Below are 11,687 nucleotides of genomic sequence, written 5' to 3' on the forward strand. Positions count from 1 at the left end.
TTTGGCCGGAAGCCTGGCTGGAACGGAAACTCTGGAAGCAAGGTTCTCTTCCCTGCAAATGTGCGCCACCCTTTCAGGTTCTCAAGGCACTGTTGGCATTCCGGAACCTCAGGCTTCAGTCACTGCATAACTCGGCCTGTGACTGCATACTCACCCTGCCAGCTAAACTGTCCCTGCGTTTCTCTCCTTCTGGTGTGCCCTGACCTTTCTTTTTCCCCAGCCAGCACCTATCTCCCTCAATCCTACTGGTTTCTGACACGTTTATGTTGTGTTGCTTGCTCTCTGCAGAAACTGCCCACCTGGTTCCAGAATGATTAGAAATGTTTTGAGGAGCGTTTTTGCCTTTGAAAACAATGACTTGGGATCCAATAAACTCTGGAGCAGAGGTTTCCAAACTTTGGAGGGTTAAACACCTCAAAGGCTGCTTAAACATACAGGTGCACGGCCCCACCCAAGGTCTTCTGTGTATAAGTCACAGGCCCTGCGCGTCTGTGTTTTTAACCAACTCCCCAGGCACTACTGAAGGGCCCAAAGTTTGAGAGTCACTATCTCATATTACCTGGTCTACTCAAGAAAACAGAACAGTTGCAATGGGAATCTTGACTTATCCTGTTCCTGTTCCTGTTTTTCTAGATCCTCTTTGACCCCCAAACTCGTATTTTTCCTCCTGCTTCTTCTTCTAATTTTCTGGTCCAAATGTTAGATATTTCCGATTATTTGTGTTTAAGTTGGCCCAAATGTTCAGAATCCCAGATTGTTGGGTTTTGAGGAGGCCAATAAATAAAATCCCCTTTCCCCTCCTGAAGCTGCAACCAACTGAAAGAGATGGAGATCAGAACATTGCTTTCATTACTAATAAAGCTCATTGGAGGACACAGCTCTGAGTCTGCAGTAATTTTGGCTTACTAATATTCCCCCCATTCGGGGCGCCTGGCTGGCTCAGTCGGTTAGGCGTCGGACTTCGGCTCAGGTCATGATCTAACAGTTCGTGGGTTCGAGCACCGCGTCGGGCTCTGTGCTGACAGAGCCTGGAGCCTGCTTCGGATTCTGTGTCTCCCTCTCTCTCTGACCCTCCCCTGCTTGCACTCTGTCTCTCTGTCTCTGTCTCTTTCTCAAAAATAATAAACACTGAAAAAATAACAAAATAAAATGAACCAGGTAATGGGGTGCCTGGGCAGCTCAGTCAGTTAAGCATCTGTCTCTTGGTCTTGGCTCAGGTAGTGATCTCACAATTCATGAGTTCCAGCTCCAAGTAAGGCTTCTCAATGACAGTGTGGAGCCTGCTTGGGATTCTCTCTGTCTCCCTCTTTCTCTGCCGCTCTCCTGCTTGCTCTTTCTCTCTCTCAAAATAAATAAATAAAAACTTTAAAAAATAAAATAAAATGAACCAAGTAGGACCTCCAGTCTTGAACTTAATTTCTAATATGGAAAATATATTTAAACAAATTAATATATTTGAGGTGGTAAGTTCTATAATTGAGATATAGAAGATACAGTGACAAGTATATATAAGATACAGGCAAGGCTTCATTCAATTATTTAAAAACATTTAGTGAGTGCCTACTAAGAATCAGGCACAATACTAGTTTCTATAGGTAAATGATGAGCCAAATCAAACATGGAAATTACCCTCACAGAGAATGGATGCAGACATAAATGAGTGAAATTAATACAAGGTAAGTGTGAAGTGTAATTTTAATCAAAGTTCCTGATTGCAGGCATTAGAAACTGACTCAGACTAACAGAAAAGGAATTCATTGGGAGGACATTGGGTGGTTCATCTGTTCACAGGGAAGGCCGCAGACCAGGCTCAAAAACACAGATGGTGCTGGCCTTCTGGAGCTGGGCAAGGAAGGGAGCCAGGGGACTCACTGTGCCAGTTTTCTGTTAGACACTTCTCCCCTGCCCTCCTCCAGGTATGCTGTTCCTGAGTCCAGAGCCTTTTGGATTCTGATTGCCATTTCTGAGTAGGTGGGCCGATGGGCGTGAGAGTCTGGAGTCTAACTGCACTTTATACTTACTTTCAACCATCTCGTCAGTTTTCAGCCCCCTCCTCACTCCCTCTTCCTAAATACTTGGTGCCACCCATTATATGAGCCTTCGTACAACCAAGTCTTAACTTTGCTCTGTGAAGTCAGGTGCATTCCTGCATTGGCTGGCTTTCATTTTTGTTCTCATTACTGTTTGGGTATGATTTGAGGTAAGAAGGTAAAAACTCATTTTATGCTGAAATGAATATGTTTGTGGCTTTGTAATCTTTGAGGCAACTTTCCTGCGAAAGGAGATTATTCACAGATTAGTTTTTAATTAACAATTTATTAAAGTAACAATAAAGTCTAGTTTTTCTTCAAATTTTCAAGTTCAACAATAAATCTTATTCTATTTGTAAGACTAGCAAAATATTTTTTAAAATTGGAATCACAGGGGCACCTGGGTGGCTCAGTCAGTAAAATGTCTGACTTTGGCTAAGGTCATGATCTTGTGGCCTATGGGTTTGAGCCCCATGTTGGACTCTGCTACAGCTCAGAGCCTCAAGCCTGTTTCAGATTCTGTGTCTCCCTCTCTTTCTCCCCCTCCCCTGCTCATGCTTTGTCTCTCTCTCTCAAAAATAAATAAACATTAAAAAAAAATTTAATTAGAATAATTTAATTCTAATATAATAGCTAATCTAACAGACCACAAACAAAATCTGATACAAATTATTTTATATAATCTAAATACTTAAATATAAACATGGCATACACATGTTTGTAAATGTTGTATTTTCAAATCTAACTGGAAGTTAGTACTAATAGATGGGCTTGATTTTCTTACTTCCTTTCTACAATTAATTCTAAAAAAAATTTTTTTTGAGAGAGAGGGAAAGTGTGTGAGAACACAAATGTGAGCCAAGGAGGGGCACAGGAAGAGAAAAGAGAAAACCTTAAGCAGTTTCCACACCCAGCACAGAGCTTGATGTGGGGCTCAATCTCACAACCATGAGATCACAACCTGAGCCAAAATCAAGAGTCAAATGCTGGGACGGATGAAATGTTTTAAAATTGATCATGCCAATGGTTACCCAACTCTGTAAATCCATTAAACACCAAATGGTACTTTTTAAATGGATAAATTGTACAGTTGGTGACTCATATTTCAACAAAGTTGTTAAAAACATGTAAAGAGCACAGATTATTTCATCGAAAGATTTACAACAATTACGCCTTTGACTTTAAGTCTCGAAGAGCTTCTATTAGGAGCATTCTTTTTTTTTTTTTTAATGTTTTATTTATTTCTAGGAGAGAGAGAGAGAGAGAGAGAGACAGCGTGAACAGGGGAGGGTCAGAGAGAGAGGGAGTCACAGACTGAAACAGGCTCCAGGCTCTGAGCTGGCAGTCAGCACAGAGCCGGACGCGGGGCCCGAACCCACGAACCGCGAGATCATGACCCAAGCGAAAGTAAATCTTGGAAGAATTAAAGTCATTTATGTCCAAGGAAACAATTAAGGACCCTCCAAGTAATCTGGGATTACCTACAGCATCAGTTTGAGGAGCCTTCTAGATTGGTTGTAAAGGTGAAGTCTGGAAATGCAGTCTTCCAGGATCATCTTCTGAGTGATCTGGAGGAAGAACAGAGCCTTCTTTTATGGTTTCTATGTCAATAGAAATTTCAAGTCCATTTCCACCAATAGGGTCATCTCACTGCCTGTGTCACTTGAATTCAGGTTATACATATACTTAAATCTTAGTGTAATTTGAGGGCCTAATCTCTTGCCCAGGTCGTTTCACTATTTGATTTACTAATACATTCAATAAAGCTACTATTGCTTGAAACTATTCAGAATTCTTTTCACATTCTATCCATATGGGAGAGTCACATTGCTTATACTTAAGTGAAATCCAATTGGATTCTGCACCAATCTCTGGCTTTCCATTTACAATGCTAAACACATGCTAATGATACCTGTTCTGATATGGTACCAGTTATCTCCCCTTTGCTCTATTACCTTGTCCACCCTGCTCTCTGCCCAGGAAGTTGATCTCAATGTACTACCCTGCATGGAAGGGGTTCCTTGCCCTTTGGTTTGGAGGAGGATAGGGAGGTGAGAGTAATTATTAACCTGGGTTAGTTCTGGCAAGATCACCTTAGGCTGGCTATGCCCTTCGACAGATTACCCCTCTTCTCAAGGTAGCCAACTATAAAATATTCTGCCTTCTGGTCTGGAAGGAATAGCCAGTGCTACTAAACTTGGGTTATACCACTACTACCACTTCTTGTGATTCCACTCACACCTCTGTAAAGAATTCCTCTGTAAATAAACCTGTCTGGAATTATGTAAGTTAGAGTATGTCATTCTGTTTTCTGCTATGACCTTAAGTGATTTACCAACTTAAAGATAGAAATTATTGGGATGCCTGGGTCACTCAGTCAGTTTAGTGTGCAACTTCAGCTCAGTTCATGATCTCACAGCTCATGAATTTGAACTCCATGTCAGGGACTGTGCTGACAGCTCAGAACCTGGAGCCTGCTTCAGATTCTGTGAGTCCCTCTCTCTCTCTGCCCCTCCCCCACTCATACTCTGTCTCTCTCAAAAATAAATATTAAAAAAAAATTTTAAGCTAGAAATTGTTATTGTTCATTTTAGCCTAAATATATTTTTTCATTTTTAATTACATTCATTAGATTATTTCTGACAGTCAAGAGGGAAGGATTCTATTTTAATGCCTAAAAAATAAGTACTCTCCTTGGGCAAGATATTCACAAATATTTATTAAGCACCTGCAAGGTACAATTATTATTAACATTGATTGGGTGCTTATTACATGCCAGGTACTTTGTTAAGCATTTAACTTACCTTCTTTTGTTTAATCCATTCAACAATTCTATAAAGTAGATCATTATTATCCCTCTGTTATAAAAAGTAAACTAAGACCCCAAAATATTAAGAAAATAAATGTTTCCAAATAACAGAGTTAGGAAATAAGAAAATCGAGATTCTAATTTAGGCAGAGAGAGTCTCAGAATCCACTTATTAATCTCCACACTCTATTGTTTCCTTAACATTAAACTATACATATGAGGTACACAGATGAAAAATAAGATGGGCTTATATGCAGGAAGCCTAAGATCTTACAGGTAGAGAAGACACGAACATAAAACTCACTTGGAGCATTCACAAAAGAACTTTTGAAGGAAAAGTAGTTTATAACTCATGGTCTATATTGTACTTAGTATTATGTATTATGATGTATGTATTAGTATCATGAAGATCCTTAGTGTTTAATCAGTTCTAATTTACATATATTTTTTCCTTGAATTATTTATGATTTATTTCATTCTGTCATTTCAGTGAGGATTTGGTTCCACTAATAGTAAAAGAGGCTTAAAGTAACATGGGCTTAAACAAGATAAAAGTTTATTTCCCTCTTTTATAAAAACTCATAAGTAGGAACCCCAAGAATTGGGAAATCTGGTCCACAAAATTATCAAAATCCCAGACTCTTGCCAGCTGACTGCTCCATCGATGCAAAGTCAAGACCCTTATCTTAGTGTTTTAAGATAGTGACCATAGCATCCACACTGCAGGAGAAAGGATGGAGTGAGGGGCAGACAGAACCTGTCAGATTCTTTGAGGAAGACACAAAGCTGCTACAAGACCCATTTGCTTACATCTGATTGGCCACCTTTTAGTCACATGACCACACCTATGTTTGCAAGAAATGCTGGGAAATATGGAGTTTTAAATTCTGAGCAGGTAGGGGCACCTGGGTGGCTCAGTTGGTTAAGCGTCCGACTTTGGCTCAGGTCATGATTTCACAGTTCATGAGTTTGAGCCACACATTGGGCTCTGTGCTGACAGCTTTGAGCCTGGAGTCTGGAGACTGCTTTGGATTCTGTGTCTCCCTCTCTCTCTGCCCCTCCCCTGCTCATGTTCTGGCTCTCTCTCTCTCTCTCTCTCTCTCTGTCTCTCAAAAATAAACAAACATCAAAAAATAAATAAATTCTGAGTAGTCAAAGATTATCGGTTCAATTAATATGGAGGAAAGGGAGAAATATCTATTGGAGAAAATCTCTAGCAATTTCTGTTATAAATTTCTCACTGTTTCTGGTGGGATCATTTACCATCATCATATTTAATAATTATGCAATTAAAGGTATATACTTTATCTAAAGAAGGCAAAGCAGGGGCACCTGGGTGGCTCAGTCAACTATTTGACTCTTGATTTCAGCTCAGGTCATGATCTCCCAGCTGTGAGATTATGCCCCGAGTTTGCCTCTGTGCTGGGCATGGAGCCTGCTTAAGATTCTCTCTTTCCTTCTCTCTGACCCTCCCCCACTCATTCTCTCTCTCAAAAAAAATGAATAAAAAATAAAAAATAAAAAAATAGGAGCACCTGTGTGGCCTAGTTGGTTAAGCAGCCAACTCTTGATTTCAGCTCAGGTCATGATCTCATGGTTCATGGTATCAGGCTCTGCACTGAGATTCTCTCTCTCTGCCCTTCCCTTGGTTGCATGCATTCTCTCTCAAAAAATAAATAAACATTAAAATAAATAAAAACTAAATGAATCTTTAAGAAGGCAAAGCAAATACTTCTTCAGAAGAACACCCAATGCTTACTAGGAAAACAGGGTCTTATTCTTTGGTTAACTACAGTTCAAACAGATGTAGTCTATAAATGTAGAAAGCTCCTTTTAAGTGCTGCCTATATTAGAAATATAAAACAGATCTGCCTTCGTCACCAGCCTCATTGTTTTTGTTTCACTCTTTATTCTAGTCATATGGACCTTATTTTTGTTTCCTGAGAGACTCATACTGCTTCCTATTTTAGGGCTCTCATACAAGCTGTGCTTTTTGCCCTCTTGGTCTTCTTTACCTCTACCCTTCCTTCAGATTCCTATTTAAAGTCATATCTGTAGGGGTGTCTTTCCCAACCTCAACAGACCACTTATATACTCCATGGCGTTCTTTTCCTCCGAGACACTCAGCACAATTAATAAAATGATTAATGACATAATTATACACTCGATATATGCCACTTGATGCATACTCCATGAAGCCAGAAACTGTTGCTCTGGTGTCTGGTACATTAATAGGCACTTGGTAAATATGTGTTGAATGAATGAATGAAGTAGAATAAATTTAAAATTTAAGAGTTGCATGAAAGCATCTAATAATGAAATAACTTTAAAATAAAAACTATATTGTAAGGATTTTTAATAATATAAATAAGTTCCAATGATGGAGGCTTGCAGTTTAAAATTGACACAATTTTTGGGTGCCTGGGTGGTTCAGTTGGTTGACTGTCAGTGACAGTCAGTGACTGACTCTTGATTTTGGTTCAGGTCATGATTCCAGGGCAGTGCTGAGCATGGAGCCTGTTGGAGATTCCTCTCTCCCTCTGCCCCTCCCCCATCTCTTGCACACGCATGCGTGCTCTCTCTTTCTCTCTATAAAATTTAAAAAAAACACTATTTAGGCTATTCCTAGGATAGATGTCATGACACATTGTTGTTTATATATAATGCATATATCTAGAGTTTTATAAAAAGAAAATCTATGTGTGCAAGTTTTTGTGTATTCATACATATATATTAATAGGAACAAAAGAAAACCTAAATATTGTGTGTTTGTGTAAAAGACAGGGAGATTGAAGGAAAACCAGGCTGTCTGGTTCATATCTCAGCTCTGCTATTTATTGGCATAGGATCTGAGGACAGTACACATAATGTGTCCAATAAATGTTACCTATTATAATATAGATATAAGAACAGATTAAAAGTGACAGATTATATACCAAGGTGTTAGCAGTGATTCTCTCTTGGGATTTGTTTTTTAAATCTGTATTAGCATTTTTAAAAAATATTTATTTATTTTTGAGAGAAAGAGAGAAAGCAAGTGGGGGAGGGCCAGAGAGAGAGAGAGAGATACATAGAATCTGAAGCAGGCTCCAGGCTCTGAGCTGTCAGCACAGAGCCCGAGGCAGGGTTCAAACCCACGAACCAGGAGATCATAACCCAAGCAGAAGTCAGATGCTTAACCAGCTAAGCCACGCAGGTGCCTCTGTATTAGTATTTTTTTTTAATGTACATTTTCTATTTGGAAATGATAACCGCACGAGTTCACACAGTGGTCAAGCTCATGGGCGCTGAATCAGTAGTTCCCAGCTTAAATCTCAGTTCCGCCATTTGTACCTTGCATGACTCTGAACAAGTTATTTAACTTCTCTGTACTTCTGTAACTTCATTTGCACAATGACAGTCATAATAATTATACTCATCTCCTGGGACTATCAGAAAGAAGAGAAGAAAAAAACATGTAAAGTGTTTGAAGAATAACGTCTGTCACATACTTAGTGCTCAAAACTGTAGCCAATTTTATGTAATAAAATAAATAAAAGGTTTTAGAAAGATTATCCCTAGTAGTTTGGCAGTTAGATTGCTCTGGAATCTTCGATCTCTGATTTATATAAAAAGGGACTTTATTCTGTGAAGTTAGAGGAGAAATAAGGTAATCCCCTTTTCAGCTGAAGCCATTTGAAGCCAGCTCCAAAGTTGTCCAATTTTGTGTTTCATCATTTTACTAGTATAAATTTAAACTGCTTTTATGTAGGCCAATGGGGTTTCAAGTTTGTTTCTTGGGGAATTATAGTTTTAAATTTGCTGGCACCAAACTCTAAAGTTATGAAACACTTCATGACATGCCTCTCTTTGCTACTCACACACCACAGTCTCTTGGTTTTTATACTGCCTCTCTCCTTGCCACTTCTGAGAGGCCCTTGCTGTCCATCCTCCTCCACGTGACCTCTAAATGTTGGAATTCCCTGGGTCAGGTTCCAGGGCCTTTTTCTTTTATTCCTACACTCTTTCGTTGTATGCACTCAACATTCCCATGTCTAGCATGTGAATCAAATCTGCATCTAGCCGAACGTCTATTCTTCGGACCGTCTGCGTCATTTTACGTCTCTGTTATATCTGTTTCCATCTCAGAGGGATCTCAAACGCAACAACTCCCATGTGGAGTTATTCACTTCCACCCTCACTAGATGCCAGAACCTGCTCCTCGTTGAGTCTCCCCTACCTCGGGAAGCACACCACTTTCAAGCTAGTTGTCCAAGTGTCTCCTGAGGTGTCTTTCCTCTTCCTCAACTCCCACATTCAATCACTCCATCAGCGGTTCAGTCATCATTTCTACTTTCAACAGATATCTGGACTCTCTGCCCTTCTCTCCGTCTCATTTTTGCCACCCTCATCACGCCATTGCTCCTCACAAGCACAGCCAGAGTAATATTTTAAAAAAGTATATTGTAGGGGCACCTGGATGGCTCAGTGGTTAGGCATCTGATTTAGGCTCAGGTCATGATCTCATGGTTTGTGAGTTCAAGCCCTGTGTCAGACTCTGTGCTCAGAGCCTGGAGCTTGCTTTAGAATCTGAGTCTCCCTCTCTCTCTGCCCCTCTTACCCTCACTCTCTGTCTCTCTGTCTCTCTCTCTCAAAAATAAATAAATATTAAAAAATTTTTTTAACATATATTGTATCATGTCTCTTCTTTTGCATTAGAACCCTTCAGTGATTCCCTACTGCATTTAGAATAACATCTACACATATGGCCTCGATTCCAATTCCATGTTATCACTACCAGCACCTACAAAGCCCAACATGATCTGGCTCTTATTCACCTCATGTCCCACCACTCTCCTCCACACCATACTCCAGCTATTTCTTTAAAAAAATTTTTTAAAAAACTTTTTATTAAAAAAAAATGTTTTTAATGTTTACTTATTTTTGAGAGACAGAGAGAGACAGAATATGAGCAGGGGAGGGGCAGAGAGAGAGACACACACAGAATCTGAAGCAGGCTCCAGGCTCTGAGCTGTCAGCACAGAGCCTGATGTGGGGCTCCAACCCGCGAATCAGAAGATCATGACCTGAGCCGAAGTTGGATGCTCAACCAACTGAGCCACCCAGGCGCCCCTGTTTATTTATTTTTGAGAGACAGAGAGACAGACTGTGAGCAGGAGAGGGGCAGAGAGAGAGGGAGACACAGAATCTGAAGCAGGCTCCAGGCTCTGAGCTGTCAGCACAGAGCCCAACACAGGGCTTGAACCCACACACTGTGAGATCATGACCTGAGCCAAAGTCGGACGCTTAACCAACTGAGCCACCCAGGCGCCCCTTTACTGCAGTTATTTCTATACCCTTTAGATTTTTAAGTTGTTCCCTTAGCCTAGAACTGTCTCTACTTTCTTTTCCATGCACATGGTTTGTTTCTTTCCTGGTCTCAACTTTGTCAGTTTTTCCTGGCCCCACTAAGTCCCCTTGTTAGTCAGTGGTGCCCACTCAACTCACAGTCATCAAGACGTGTCCTCTGGGGTCATCATTGATCCATCCCTCTTCTGCTTTGCTTAGCAAATGTTTAACAAGTCCAGTTGATTGTTCATTCAAATCTGTTCTCCTTCTGTCTCTTCCTACAGCATAGTCCAGAAATACATTACAGGGCAGCTTTGAAAGATGGACACGATTAGATAGGACAGAGATGGGTCCTCAGTGTGGGCTCTACAGGAACAAAGATTAGTAGCAGAATGAGCTTGGTATTCTGTGAAAAATAAGGAGACACCAAAGCAGCAGCCCGCATTTATTTTTCTTTCCTGTGAACTTATGTTCACTTATCTTCAATGTTAATCACTCTGGACTATGGCCCTTAACTTTTTGAGGAGTTTATTGCCCCCTTTGAATACATGATTAGAAGTTATGAATTCTTTACAGAAAAATGTACCTTAATACAAAATTTTGCAAATCATTTGGAAAAGGAATTCCCAGGCTAAACTGCTGCTTTAGCAGTCAGTCATCTACTATTTGGGATACCCACAGTGTTATTTGTTTCGTTTATTCAACAAATGTTGGAGGCCTACAATGGGGCCAAGAGCAGTTGTAGATGTTGGATTTGTATATGGTGTAGAACATGGTAGATACTTGTTCTTGCCTTCATGGAGCTTGCATTCTATCATGAGAGACAGACATTAAACAAGGAAAAAAATGATAAAGTGTTATATAATGATAAATGTTATAAGGAAAAATAAAGGAGGGCAATGGGATAAGGGTAGATGAGGCTCTTTTAATGATGTGTTTCTCTGCGAGATGATATGTGGACAAGATAAAGTAAGGCAGTGGTCATGAGAAGAGGTGAGAGAAAAACATTACTGGCAATGAGGGCAAAAAGTGCAAAGGCCCAGGGGCCTTCTTCTCTGCATTAAGATATAAGGTACCGTCCAGGATTCTGCACGTTTTCTTCCTCCCGTAATGAATAGCCAGCACGATTCTCAGAACACAGTGTGGGGTTTTCGGGTGCAAGGGCCTCCCCACTTCCCCATTTCAAACGACAAATCCAACCCCACCGGCCTTCAGCCCTCTCTGAAATACCACTCCCCCCAGGAAACCTTAACTCATCCACCTAGGAGCTATCTCGAGCTCCAAAATTTGTATAAACTTAAAAAAAAAAAATAGTCCTTGTTTCCTTCTAAGGATGAGTGCGTAAGGCAGTGATTTTGTTTTCTAGGGGTGTAATACCGCTGAAGTTGAGGCAAACCGGGTCAACTAAACGCGGGAGCCTGCTGGGTGGACCCAGGCGCTTGTGCGGAAATCCCGAGTTCTTCCAGCGGAGACTACATTTCCCAGACTGCCCTGCGGGCCAGGGAGGTGCGTGAAGCGGT

The sequence above is a fragment of the Hyaena hyaena genome, unplaced genomic scaffold (genome assembly GCF_003009895.1).
Source record: "Hyaena hyaena isolate Hyena2069 unplaced genomic scaffold, ASM300989v1 scaffold_113, whole genome shotgun sequence".
Lineage (NCBI taxonomy): Eukaryota > Metazoa > Chordata > Mammalia > Carnivora > Hyaenidae > Hyaena > Hyaena hyaena.